Genomic DNA, 14,783 nt, shown 5'->3' on the forward strand with positions numbered 1-14,783 from the left:
AGGCAATGGGGGTCAAGTGACTTGCCCAGGGTCACACAGCTGGGAAGTGTCTGAGGCCGGATTTGAACCTAGGACCTCCCAACTCTAGGCCTGGCTCTCAATCCACTGAGCTACCCAGCTGCCCCCCTGATTTAGACATTTTAAAACAAAACTGTAGAAATGTTATGAAGTCATTAAAATATCATATGGGTTAAGGGCACTGTGGTTGATAAGGCCCTTAGGACGTGTTTAGATGGATGTATTCATTTCAATACCAATGCTAGTGAATACTAGCCATTGAATCAGGCTGGAGAAAATCACAGAACCATACTGATTGGATTCATTACAAATTTATGTCACATAATCTCAACTGAGCTATCGCTGCAGCAAGGCAAAATCCTTTTATACTACACTAATCAATTCATAATCCCCTTCTGTTGAGCTATTTCAATATTTTTGTTAAAATATGGAAATTTGGAAATATGGAATATGAAAAAAACATTCCAATATTTTTAGCCATCCTCATGCCTCTCATGGCATCTCTCTCCACTAGCCTATCAGCTGAGAACTTTGCCTCATGCTTCACAGAAAAAACTGAGCCCATTTATCTAAAGTTTCCAGTTTTCCCTTTTGCTTCATCTCATCTCAATTAACTTTGTTCCCCGCCATCTTCACTCCTTTTTCACACAAAGAAGCGGGCAGCCCTTCTCCTTGCCAAGGCAAGCCCCTCTCCCTGTACCTTCGGTGCCTTTCCCTCCATCTTCTCTAGGAGATTGCTCCCTCTGTCATTCCCTTTCTCTCACTAATCTTCAGTCTTTTCCTATCAGTGTGTTGCTTCCCACTATCTGCAAGCATCCTTTTAAAACTTCTCTCTTGTGTAAAACTAAAAGGGAATACTCCAAGTATTTTACATTTTAGAGGATTTAATAACAACCAAAGTGAGAGAAAAAAGGGTTTCTTCAGCCGAGGGAGCAGAGCAAAGAGCCAGAGACACAGAAGCCTGCCCGACTGGAGCCAAAGAAAAACCCCGCAGGGTGGGTTTCAGCAAATTCATAAACAAACCCAGGCTAGGGCAGAACACAGGGACGCCAAGACAAGGGAACCCTGGGAAGAGTAAAGAATGCTGGGAAATGAAGTCCCCAGAGAACAAAATTTTAAAACACACACTTGGTAATAATATATGTATAAGTGGGATTGCTTGTCAACTCCAGGAAGGGGGAGGTAAGAGGGGAGGGAGACAACATGAACCATGGAACCATGGGAAAAATTTTAAAAATAAAATTGTTAATTAAAAAATATATATACTCAGGGGCAGCTGGGTAGCTCAGTGGATTGAGAGCCAGGCCTAGAGACAAGAGGTCCTAGGTTCAAATCCGGCCTCGGACACTTCCCAGCTGTGTGACCCTGGGCAAGTCACTTGACCCCCATTGCCTACCCTTACCAATCTTCCACGTATAAGTCAATACACAGAAGTTAAGGGTTTAAAATTTAAAATATATATATATATATATATATATATATATACTCTATTAAAAATAAAAATAAAAACTTCTCTCTTGGATCAAGGAAAAGGGAAAAGAACCTTTATGTTTCAAAGTATTTATAGCAGCTCTCTTTATGGTGCTAGACACTGAAGGGATGTTCATCAATTGGGAAATGGCTGAACAAATTGTGGCATATGAACGTGATGGAATACTACTGTGCCATAAGAAATGGTGAGCAGGTTAGTTGTTTTTTTTTTTAACTTGGAAAGAACTACATGAGATAATGAAGAGCTATATGAGTAGAACTGGGAGAATATTATATACAGCTATAGAATTAATAGTTGAAGAAAAAATTGTGAATGTCCACTTCTGGAGAGAGAACTGATGAACAGAAACACAAAATACTCTACAAACATTTTTTTGTTGGTTTATGCCTTCTGTGGTGCTGGGAGGATAGATGGGGTAAGATGCCTGGGAATTAGCAAAAAGAAATAAAAAAAAATTCTCACTCGATCTGACAACAACCACTAGCTATTGTCCTATATCTTTCCTTTCCGTGGGAGAGTTTAAGAAGCTGAGAAGAGAAGTGGAGGCATCAATTGTAGAGATGTCTTTGGTCTGGGCCATTTTTTTTTCTTTCTCTATACTATCTAACTTGGTGATCTCATCAGCTCTCATGAGTTCACTTATCATTTCAATGCAGATTGTTTTCAAGTCAGTTTATCCAGCCCTAAACTCTTTGTGGACCTCTGATCTTGAATACACTGCCTATTTGACATTTTGTATTGTAGATATCTTAAACTCAAATTTCATATCAAATACTGAACTCATTATCTTTCCCCTTTAACTTTTCTCTTCCAAAATTTCCTGTTACTCTCAAGAGCACCATCATTCTGCAAATTATTATCCCAGGCTTGTAATCTTGATGCCAATCTTGACTCTTCACTCTCACTCCTCATAATCCAGCCTATTGCCCAAACCTGACAACTTTATCTCCCCAACAATTCTTAAATACATTCCCTTCTCCTCTCTGTCATTGCCACTAGCCTGGTGCAGCCCCTCACCACCTCATGGCTCAACTATTGCCCTAGCTTATTGATGGGTCTTCAGCCTCAAATCTCTTGCCACTCAACTGCTAAAGTGACTATCCTAAAGTGCAGGTTTGACCTTCTCACTTTTCTATTCAATAAAATCTGTGTCTCCCTGTTGCCTCAAGGACCAAATATAAAATCCTCTGCTTGGCATTTTTTTTAACCTTTGCATTCGGTTTAGAATCAATACAGGTACTGGTTCCAAGGCAAAAGAGTGGTCAGGATTAGGCAATGAGGGGTTGAGTGACTTGTCTGAGGCCAGATTTGAGCCCAGGACCTCCCATCTCCAGACCTGACTCTACCCGCCGAGCCCTCTAGTTATCCACCTGCTTGACTTTTAAAGCTCTTCACAACCTGATCCCTTCCTACCTTTCCAGTCTTCTTACATTTTACTTTCTTTTACTTATTCTTACTATACTTCACATATTCTTGTGATAGTATTCAATGATACTGGTCTTCTTGCCATCTAATAATCTTATGCATTTTCACAAACTGTCTCTGATGCTTGGCACACTATCCCTCTTCTCTTCCAACTTCTGACTTCTCTTGACTTTCCTCAAGACTAAGATCAAATCCCACCTCATGAAAAAGACATTTCTTGGGTTCTCTTTACCTCCTTTTCCCACTGCTAATGTCTTTCTCCCAGGATCATGCCCCATTTACGTTGTATAATTCTTGAATGTACACAATTATTTGCAAGTTGTGCCTTCCCACGAGAATGTGAACTTTTTTTTTTTAAACCCTTAACTTCTGTGTATTGTCTCCTAGGTGGAAGAGTGGTAAGGGTGAGCAATGGAGGTCAAGTGACTTGCCCAGGGTCACACAGCTGGGAAGTGTCTGAGGCTCGATTTGAACCTAGGACTTCCCGTCTCTAGGCCTGGCTCTCAATCCACTGAACTACCCAGCTGCCCCCGAGAATGTGATCTTCTTGAGGGCAGGATCTGTTTTTGCCTTTTGCCTCAGTACTTAACAAGTGCATAATACATAGTAAAGACTTATTAAATAATTAAATTAAACTAATTAAAACCACCTCCTTTTATTGATATATCTTCCCAGTCATCCAGACTGGAAGTTTCAGTCATTTGCCTGCAAGCAGATGTGCCTAGAGGTGGTATAGTGGATAGAGTGTTGGGTCCAGAGTCTGGAAGATTTGAGTTCAAATACAGCCTCATATATTTATTGGGTAGCCCTCAGTGAGTCATTTAACTTCTGTATGCACAAACTCACAAGGTTGTTGTAAGGATGTAATGAGAGAATATTTGTAAAATGTACATTGCCTGGTGTAGACTGTAGGATTTTGAAGGGCCTTTTTTGGCCTTTTTTAAAATCCCCAGTCTTTTGTATAGTGCCTGGCACATAGTAGGTGTTTAATAAATGCTTGTTTATTGGCTGACTAATCAATGCTTATTTCTTTGCTTCCACCTTCCTATTTTTGTCCCCTTGTGCTCTTTCTTCTTCCATGTCCAATCGGTTGCCAAATACTGCTAGGTTTACCACCACTCTTATATATTTATGTTTCCTTTATTTGTTTTGTTTCCATCACTAGTTCAGCATCCCATTACCTCTTTCCTTGACTAGTATAATAGTTTTCTAACTTAGAACTCTTTGCCCACCATCTTTTCTTTACCTTTCAATGTTCCCTCCATATTTTAGTCAAAGTATCTTTCTAGGCTTTAGGTTCATGTTCAGTTTCTTCCCATTATCATTAAGATAAAGTACCCTGGCATCTTTAATTCCTCAACCTGGCATCAAAGGCCCATCACTATTTGGCTCCAGTCTACCCTTCTAGCCTTTTTTCATATTACTTCCCAATATGTATCCCTACATTCCACTCATATTAGACTATTAACTGTTTCTGAATCTCAACATACTGCCTCCTGTCTGGGAGGACATTTCTTTTGTTTAGAATGTAATCCCTTTTAATTTCTTTCTTTCTTTCATAATCCTGCCCTTCTCTCCAAGCTCAGCTCGGGGTTCCTTCCTACATTAAGACTTCCCTGATGCCCACTGGTTGAAAGCATTCCCTTTCTCTCTCCTCAAAATGCTTTTTATTTGGACCTCTCTTTTCTCCAAACCCTGCCTCTTGTTATGCTTCCCTATGTATCTATACCCATGTTCCTCATCCCTACCATCCCATTCACACCCAGGAGAGTGTAAATTCCATAAAGTCACTGTATCATTTTTTTAAAGAGAAAAGACTGTTGTATCCCAGGCACCTATTGTAGAGGAGGTATTTGTTAAATATTTGTTCAGTTGCTAAGTGGCCTCATGGGTAGTGGCCAGATAACCAATCTTGAAGCCACAGAGACTGGGGTTCAAATCACAGCTCAGATGTATACTGACCAAGGGCAGGTCAGATAGGCAGGTCACTTCAGCTCTTGGAGCTCTAGGCATATAAGACTATAAATTACAGAGAAGATGCTGACATGGGAGTTTCCAATTCCAAAGAAATGACAAGTTCATTCTTTGTTATTGAATTTCTCATTTTATCAACACTGCCTTTTTGAATACATGCTACATTTGGAGTTCTATCTTGTTTGTGATATTCACTGAGGCAGGAAGTACACATGAAACTCTCCAAGATGCCACACAAGATTAAAAAAAAAAGAGAAGTGAAATCACTTGCATGTGCTGGAAGACCTTTGCCTCTAAAATTAACCAGATGAATCTTTCCACTTAGAATGAGATTTTTTGCAGCTGCATATTCAACAGAACGTTGTCCATGTTCAAATTTACATTTAGAATCACATTAGAAAATAGAGGAAATGTCCCCTCTTTCCTTGGGTTAATGAGTAGCAAGCATTTGGGAAGTAGACAGGCTTTGGAACAGAGGAAACTCTAGGGTTGGTGGAAATATTGCCATCACATGAGCTAAAGCTTTCATATACTGCTTTGAGATAAAATTGTACGTTGGATCAGTTTTTCCCATTTCTTTTTTCTGCCTGTGATGTGTGCTCATTCTTTCTCTCACTGAAAGGCAAGAGAGCATTATTGGGAAGAGCACGACACTGAAAGTCATAAGAAAAGGCTGGATTTATTCTGATACTTTTGGAAAAATACATAAATAGGAAGAAATGGATTAACCTTTTGACAGTTTAATTCCAAAACTTAAATGCCTTGATTTAGATATATATGGAAAGGGTCTGATGATTGCATATAGTCTGTACTTACCTTATGTGTTACCACAAAAGAATGGAATCTTCTTGGGGGCAGAGATTGTTTCTTTTTTTTATCTGTATCCTAGGGTTTAATATTGTATCTGGCACATAATAAGTACCTGTTGTTGTATAGCTCATTAATTTTAGTTGACTCTTCTTACCCTCATTTGGAATTTTCTGGGCAAAGCTACTAGTTTTCCATTTCCTTTCTAGCTCATATTATAGATGAAGAACTGAGACAAACTGAGTGAAATGACTTGCCTAGGGTCACACAGCTGGGAAGTAAAGGATCTGAGGCTGAATTTGAACTTAGTTCCTCCTAACTCCAAGCCCAGCACTCTATCCCCACTCCACCCAGGACCCCAGTAGATGCTTAATAAATGCTACATAATTGATTGATTAAATAACTTTGTCTTTTTCCTACAAAATGCAAGAATTGGGAAACAAGCTGAAATGCGTGGGCAGAAATCATACTTCTCTGTTGCAGTCAACTGTCCCAAAATCCTCCTTGACTTAGCATGTAAATAAATTTTGGGAAAAACAAAAGCTAAGCTACTGAGACAAGTATTGGTCTCCCTTCTCTATCTGTCTCCCTAAGGCAGCTCCCTTCATTGCCTTTATAATAAATCTTGGCTAGCAGCAAAATCCCAGGGAAAAAATAAATCTGACTCCCTATACACATTGCACTGGCAAAAGACTCAGATGTTTTTACTGACCAGTAAGAAATTCAAAGCCAGTTTCATTTATTTTCAAGTTTCCTGGACTGTAATAAACTTGTTATTTTGAAATGTTAAAATAAATATAATTTATAGAGTTGAAAATTGTTCTTCCACACTAATGCTTACCTTATCAATGATATAAAGACATGATATCTGTGTAGTTGCATATATCAAAATGCTTTGGACCTATCTACATATTCTATAGTATTTCAAACCCTGTTCCCCAATAGGTAGGCATAATGATTGGTCCTATTTTCTGCCAAAGGTCTAATACAAGTGGTGCAGAGTAAAATAAACTGGAGCTGGAATTTTAAGGTCTACTAATGAGTGGAAAGATCATTGGCTTGGAGATGGGAGATTCTGGGTTCCAATATGGCCTCAAATACTTCCAAGCTATGTATGACCCTGGGCAAGTCACAGTATTGATTCCAAAATGGAAGGTAAGGGTTTGAAAAAAAAAAGAAATATTACTGGCTTCAGATTCAAATCACACTTTTGATACTCTGTGTGACTTTGGGGAAGTCTTATTTTCCCATATGTAGAATCTGATAGTTATGACCTCTGAGATGTTTTCTAGCTTGGTTTCTATGAATGTAGAACCCCTTTGGGTTAGAGTATCCATATTTATAAGATGAGAGGATTGGATGGAATCGTCTCCAAGATCCATTTCACCTCTAGCAATGGCTGACTTTCTATAAATGGGACTTGATCAGAGCAAGTAGCAAAGCATCACTTACTATTTTTCTGTGTATTCAGATAGCTGACTATAGATTTCTCCCCATGCTTGAGATCAGTTGAGATTTGATCGGTTCTGATCAAATTATCAGTTTAGAGAGAAAATTCCTACTCATCAATAAAAATAGGAGTTACCTATTGTCTAGGGAATCAGATTTTTTTCTGCAGTTTTGCTGCTAGACCAGTAACAAATGTACACTTAAGTTTTCTAAGGTTACATGATTCATGTTGTCTCCTCCCCCTCTTCCCTCCCCACTCCTGGAGTTGACAAGCAATTGCACTGTATGATCTCTCAAAACCCACCTCCATATTATTCTTATTTGTAAGAGAGTAATCTTATAAAAACAACTCCCCAAATCATAGGCCCAAATAAACAAGTGATAAATCATGTTTTCTTCTACATTTCTACTCCAACAGTCCTCTCTCTAGATTCTTTTTCGTAGGTCCCTCAGAATTGTCCTGGCCAAGATTTATTATAAAGGCTGCAAAGGAAGCTGCCTGAGAGAGGATAGAGAAGGGAGGCCAATACTCGTCTCAGTAGCTTAGCTTTTGTTTTGCCCCAAATTCATTTACATGCTAAGTCAGAGAGGATCTTGGGAATATCTAAGACAGTTGTCTGTAACAGAGGATTATGATCTCTGCCCACACATTGGGGTCTGGAAAATAAAAAAAAGGTTTAATATTAGCAGAGGAGCATTCTATTTTGTGTTTGTTGGCTGTGTTTGGAGCTAGGACTGAAGAGCTGTAAGTCTGTCCTTAGTTAGAAGAGATCGGAGCCACTAGACCTCGGTAGAATGGCGAGACAATGAACCAAGAATCCGAAGGAGAAGCCCAGAAGTTGGTAGCAGGGACCAATATCCAGAAGATTACATACCTGGTAACCAATATGAATCCACTGGACCTCAATGGGGCAACACTCGCTAAAGTCTAGGTGCTTACCGGGCATAACTAACCACTCTGGGATACAGCCAACAGAAATGCCATACCCAGAGGGAAAATAGCACCAGAAGATACTGGGGGTTGGATAATTGTATTCACTCTCCATGCTTTTACCTAAATATGCACTGTATGCCTCATGTACTGATAATGTGTTTATCCCAGATTTATGGACAGGAGGTTTAATGTTCTATTATGACTTTATGCATTTGTTTTTATCATTCATTAAATGTTTTTGCTTTGAACCAGCTGTGCCCTGTAGATGACTAGAAAAACAAGCAAATTAATTCTATTTCTGGAATTCAAATGGAATTTCCTTCCATTTAGGGCAACATAGGGTGGTTTTAGGAAGTCCTGAGTTTAAATCTGACCTCAGGCACTTACTAGCTATGGGATCCAGGTCAAGTTACTTCTATTTGTCTCAGTTTCCTCAACTACATTCCAGGGTTGTTGGAAGGATCAAATAAAATAAAAATTGCAGAGCAGTAAGCACCATATAAGTGTTAGCTATTATTATTTCTGGCATTAACTCACTAGATGTGACTGAAAGGCAATCTAGTTGCACAGTAGTTTTCCTCAAAATAACCTGAAAGTAGTAAAATAAAATTTGTGGGGAAATGCTTAGGCATATTCTTAACATAGACCTCCTAAATATATGAACTATTGCAAGAGCTTAAAAAAGAAATGAAACAGGAGCCAATGGATTGCAATAGTTTTCAATAATGTATACCAAACCATCAAAGGGGAAATACTAGATAAATTTTTGTTAGATGTTTCAAATAACCAAACAAAATAGAATCTCTTCTTTACTACAAAGTTTCCAAAAAACGATTACTATGAATTTTAGCAGTGGATAGACTGTAGGACTTGGAGTCAGAAAGACCTGGGTTCAAATCTAGCCTCAGGTATTTACTAGCTATATGACCTTGGACAAGTCTCTTTACCCTATTTGCCTTAGTTTCCTCATCTGTAAAACGATCAGGAAAAAGAATGGAAAACCGCTCCAGTATCTTTGCTAAGAAGAAAATCCTAAATAAGGTCACAACTGAGGCTACTGAAAAACAACAAAAATTTTAAATGAATGTCCACTTGAGGGAAAGTATCAACATTTAGTCTTGTTGTAAACCTTTCTCCCAGAAATGATCAACAAATTTTGTTTATGCAACGATATGGAAAAGGTCAGGACACAGCTAGGCTGAATGAAAATTGTGACACAAGAGGACAGAGAAGTTCAACAATATATTTCAAGAATGTTACAAAAAGACTGAATAAGCACAGATAAAACAAGATAGGACTAAAAAGAGAGAAGACACAAAATAAAGACCAAGAAACATGTTTTGTTCCTCTTTTTTTTTAACCTATAGCCTATGAATATTACTTACTTTTGTTGTGTCTTCTCTCTAGATGATTGTCTCCTGCACTTTAGATCCTGCAAATAAGTGGTAGTGAAAGCCACTGAGAGGGCAGACTACTTCCACCTCTATCTTTTCATTTCCTTAAATAAAGATAGTGTGGCTGATAGCGACAGCTATGCGGAGGAGACTTCCTCTTACTTGGGGTACTTTCTAGGACCTTTGCATAGACATAGAAGAAACTTATTAGTACTAAATTGATATCCAAAGTTGATGGGTGTATACGAGTATGTATTACTATGTTGTCAGTCATTCCTATTTTAATTCTTAAGCTGCTAAATTCTTATAGAAAATATCTGTTCAGTAAAATTCCTTATTTCCATTATTGAAAATTTGCATTACATACATACATACATATTTACAACATAAACATATTAATGTGTTTTTTCAGACCTTTTACATTTTTAATAGTTACAAGAGCAATTTGGCATAGGGATGGTGAACTGAACTGGGAGTCAGGAAACCTATATTTAAATCTTCCCTCAGACACTCACTAGTCCCTTAGTTAAGTCCCTTAACTTTTTTTTTTTTGGCTACAGTTGATGGAAAAGCATAACTGTAAACATGCTTTCAATTTCAGGGAAAAAGATATTTGCCTCCAGTTTATGATAATCAGAATAATATTACCAATAATAAACTACAAAACATCATATTCCTATAGTGGTTTAATTTCTCAAAGTGCTTTTGTATTTAATTATTTTTAATTAATGATTTTTTATTGACTATTATATATTACATGTGCATATATAATAAATTAATTAATGCATATAGGGAATGAAAGTTACTTTAAATATAGCAATTTTCATCTTGGGGAAATCTAATTTGTAAAACAAACATTCTATCTCTGAAATATAAGGATGTATAACAATATTAAAGGTAAATTACTTTAACTTGCACATCGTAACACTAAATTTTATAGAATCATGGAATCTCAGGATTGGAAGGAACCTGACTCCCAGCCTAGCATCTCCATCTCAAGCTGGATGTGCCATAGACACTTTAAACTCAACATATATAAAATGGAACTTGTTATCTCCCCCACCCCCAAACCCTTACTTCTTTCTAATTTTCCTATCACTATCACTGTGGAAAGTCCTCCCAGTCATCCAAGTTGGCAATCTGGGTATCATCTTTGACCCCTTATTCTCTTTCACCCTTTCATAAACAATTAGTTGCAACTATTGTCATTTCTACCTTCAAAATATCTCTTTCACATGCCCCCTTTTCTCCTCTGATGCTGCAACCATTTTGGTCTGGACCCTCATTTCTTCATTCCTGGACTATTGCAATATAGTCTGCTGGTCTCTCTTACTCAGGTTTCTCTCCCCTCTAGCATATCCTCCATTCAGTTGTGAAAATTTTATCTTCCTGAAGCTCAGACATTTTCATTTGTGCCTGGCTCTTCATGATGCCATTTGGGATTTTATCAGCAAGGATAATGGAGTGATTTTGATCATTTTACAGATGAGGAACCGGAGGCAAATAGGGTTAAGTGACTTGCCCTAGAAGTATGACAGGAGGGAAAAAAGAATGAGACAGATTTTTGGACATAGATCATGTGAGAATTTGTTTCTTTTGGATATTCACATTTATATAATTTATTACATATTTATAACAGACCATATATATTATTACTATATTACATGTTATATTATATATATATACATAGAGTAACAAAAAACAAAACTCAGGTCCAAGCATGCCACCCCATATTCAATCAATGCCAATGGCTCTTGATTGCTTTCAGAATAAAATAGGAAATTTTGTTTGGTTTTCAGAGCTCTCAATAACTTGGGCATTTCATCCCTTTCTAGTCTCACACTTTGCCCCTTTCCTCCTACCCCTTCAACCCTAAAATCCAGTGACACTAGTCTCCTGGCTATTCCTTATACTATCTCCTCACTCTATTTTCACTTGTCACCTATTTACAATTCTGCCTCACTTAAATCCAAATCTGGCACAAGTTGAAAATGAAAGATGAATAACAAACAACACACATGCCTGGAATTCTCTCTCTCCTCACTTCTACTTCTCAGCTTCCTAGGTTTCCTGTAAGTGTCAACTAACATCTCCACCTTCTACAGAGAAGCCTTTTCTCATCCCTCTTAATTCNCAGTAGGAAGAGATAAAAAGAAAAATTCTATTTAAAATAACTGCAGGCAATAAAAAATAATTGGGAGACTGCTTGCTAAGACAAACCCAGGAACTATAAGAATCTAATTAAAAAATACTTTCCACACAAATGAAGTCAGATCTAAACAACTGGAAAGTTTTTATTGTTCCTGGGTAGGCCAAGTCAATATAATTGTTATAAAAATAACAATTCTTTCTCAATTAACTTATTTATTCAGTGCTATACTAATCAAACTACCAAAAATATTATATATAGTTAGAAAAAAGAATAACAAAATTCATCTGGAAGAACAAAAGATAAAAAAAGGTAAAAAAAAGAGAAAGGAATCAAAGGAAAAAAAATATGGTATATAGTCTAGTAGTACAGATCTTTTTTTTTAAACCCTTAACTTCTGTGTATTGGCTCCAAGGCAGAAGAGTGGTAAGGGTGGGCAATGGGGGTCAAGTGACTTGCCCAGGGTCACACAGCTGGGAAGTATCTGAGGAAGGATTTGAACCTAGGACCTTCCATCTCTAGACCTGACTCTCAATCCACTGAGCTACTCAGCTGCCCCCTAGTAGTACAAATCTTAAACTATATTACACAGCAATAATCATCAAAATAAGCTGGTGTTGACTAAGAAATAGAGTGATGGGTCAGAGGGATAGATTAGGAGCACAAGACACAGTAACAAATGTCCAGAATAATCTAGCTAGCATTCAATAGATGCAAAGATCCAAGCTCTTGGGAGAAGAACTCACTATTTGACAAAAATTGTTGGGAAAACTAGAAAATGGAATTGTTTTGGCAGAAACTAAATATAGACAAGCATCTCACTCCATATGCCAAGATCAAAATGGGTTTACAATTTAGACAGAGAGGGTGATACCATAAGCAAATTATCTGTCAGATCTATGGATAAGGGAAGACTTTATGACCAAACAAGAGATAGAGAGCATTGCAGGATATAAAAAGCCTAATTTTGATTACATTAAATTAAAAGGTTTTTTTTTCCACAAACAAAAACTGCAGCTAAGAAATGGAAAAGTGGGGAGAAATTTTATAGTACATTTCCCTGATAATGGCCTCATTTTTCAAAGATATGGAAAACTAAGTGAAATTTGTAAGAATACAAGTCATTCCCCAGTTTTCAAAAGAAGAAATAAAAACTATCTATAATCAGATGTAAAAATGCTCTAAAATCACTATTGATTAGAGAAATACAATTTAAAGCAATTTTCAGGTACTACCTCATACCTACCAGATTGCTATTAGGATAATAAAAGGAAATGATAAATGTTGGAGGGGATGTGGGAAAATTGGGAGATGGATGAACTTTTTGCTGGTGGCATCTGTGAATGGAACCAACCATACCTGAGAGCAATTTAGAACTATGCCCAAGGGCTCCAGGTCTGTATCCCAAAGAGATTTTTTTAACATGAAAATCACCTATATGTACAAAATATTCATAACTTCTTTTTGTGACTGCAAAGAATTGGAAATTAAGGAGATATCCATCAATTGCAGAATGGCCAAACAAGTTGTGTCATATAATTTGGATGGAATGCTACTGTACAATAAGAAATAATGAGCAGAATGCTTTCAGAAAAACCTGGAAAGACTTACATGAACCAATGCAAAATGAAGTAAGTGGAAGTCAAAGTCTGCAGTTACAGTTATATTGTAATGATCATCAATTGTGAATAACTTAGCTATCTCAGCAATAAAACATTCCGAGACAATTCCAAAGAACTTACGAGGAAATGTGATACCCAATTCTAGAGAAAGAACTGTGGAACTGAATGCAAACAGAAGCATTTTTTTCTCTATTTTTCTTGTCATTTTGTTCTTTGGGTTGTTCTTTCTTTCACAACATGGCTAACATGGAAACATGTTTTGCATGTCTGCACGTATATAATCTATATCAAATTGCTTGCCTTCTCAAGGAAGAGGCAGGGGAAGGAAGGAGAGATTTTGAAACTCAACCCCCCAAAAGAAACAAATCTTAAAAAATTGTTTTTACATGTAATTGGACAAAATACAATGTAAACATTTTCACATTAAAAAAATTTAAAGGGATAAAGACAAAGAGACAAAACCCATGAAAGATTCTGCAGATAGTGAAGAACCAAGTCACAACAGAGGATTGACTGCAACATTGAGAGAGTGACAGCAACTCATCCAGTGCTTATGCCTCATTAGGAAGTGAATATTGTGGGGAAAATGTTCTGAATCAATCACTTTAAGATTAAGCCTATACTTTAGGGACTGAGATGGTAGGGAAATGTGTGCTCCAAGGTGTGGGGAAAATAAATACCTTGAAATACTTTAAAAAATAATAGAGGGATAAGAGGAGCATGAATCAGGTAACCATGTTAAAAATGTATATTAATAAATGTTAAAAAATAAATAAATAAATAAAAAATAAATAATAGAGGGGGCAGCTGGGTAGCTCAGTGGATTGAGAGCCAGGCCTAGAGACGGGAGGTCCTAGGTTCAAACCTGACCTCAGCCACTTCCCAGCTGTGTGACCCTGGGCAAGTCTCTTGACCCCATTGCCTACCCTTACCACTCTTCCACCTATAAGTCAATACACAGAAGTTAAGGGTTTAAAATAAAAAAAAAAAGTAAAAAAAATAAAAATAATAGAGAAGTACAGATTTGGAAAATAATGATAAATTACCTTTTGGACATATTGAGTTTGAGCTAGCTATGGTAATACAGTCCAAAAAGCAGTTTATGATATGATTCTAAAAGTTAGGGCAAAAATTAAAGACATGGATGTGATATCCCAAAAGTCTTTGTACAATTTTACATTTTTAATAACTTAAAACTGTATGGAGACTTTTGAGAACTCCCGCATTAGATTCAAAAGTCTTTTGACACTCATTGTTTGGACTTTATGCTTAAAATGTAATTTTAAAAAGCTTAAATATAGCTACTTCATTTCCTATAGCAAACATCTGGGAACAACACATGTGCCCAACAATGAGAAGAATGGCTGAATAAATATCATTATCTAAACATAATGGAATATTGTGTGCTATAGAAGTGATAAATATTAAGAATCCATGGAAATGCAGAAAGACATAGGAAGTGAGGAACGACCAGAAGATCATCAGAATCAGAACTATATCCACATTTACTACATTATAT

At 37.0% G+C, this 14,783-nt stretch overlaps 1 protein-coding gene across 1 annotated transcript in view; it reads right to left on the minus strand.

Annotated features, from left to right (window-relative positions):
* HPGDS (hematopoietic prostaglandin D synthase) overlaps window positions 1-9,552 on the minus strand; it is a 41,568-nt gene extending 32,016 nt beyond the window's left edge. The window contains exon 1 of the mRNA XM_044680522.1: window positions 9,485-9,552. The gene's annotated coding sequence lies outside the window, so the exon portion shown is untranslated. The remainder of the gene's footprint in view (window positions 1-9,484) is intronic.
* Between the last annotated feature and the right edge of the window lie 5,231 nt (window positions 9,553-14,783).

The sequence above is a fragment of the Gracilinanus agilis genome, chromosome 6 (assembly GCF_016433145.1).
Source record: "Gracilinanus agilis isolate LMUSP501 chromosome 6, AgileGrace, whole genome shotgun sequence".
Classification (NCBI taxonomy): Eukaryota; Metazoa; Chordata; class Mammalia; order Didelphimorphia; family Didelphidae; genus Gracilinanus; species Gracilinanus agilis.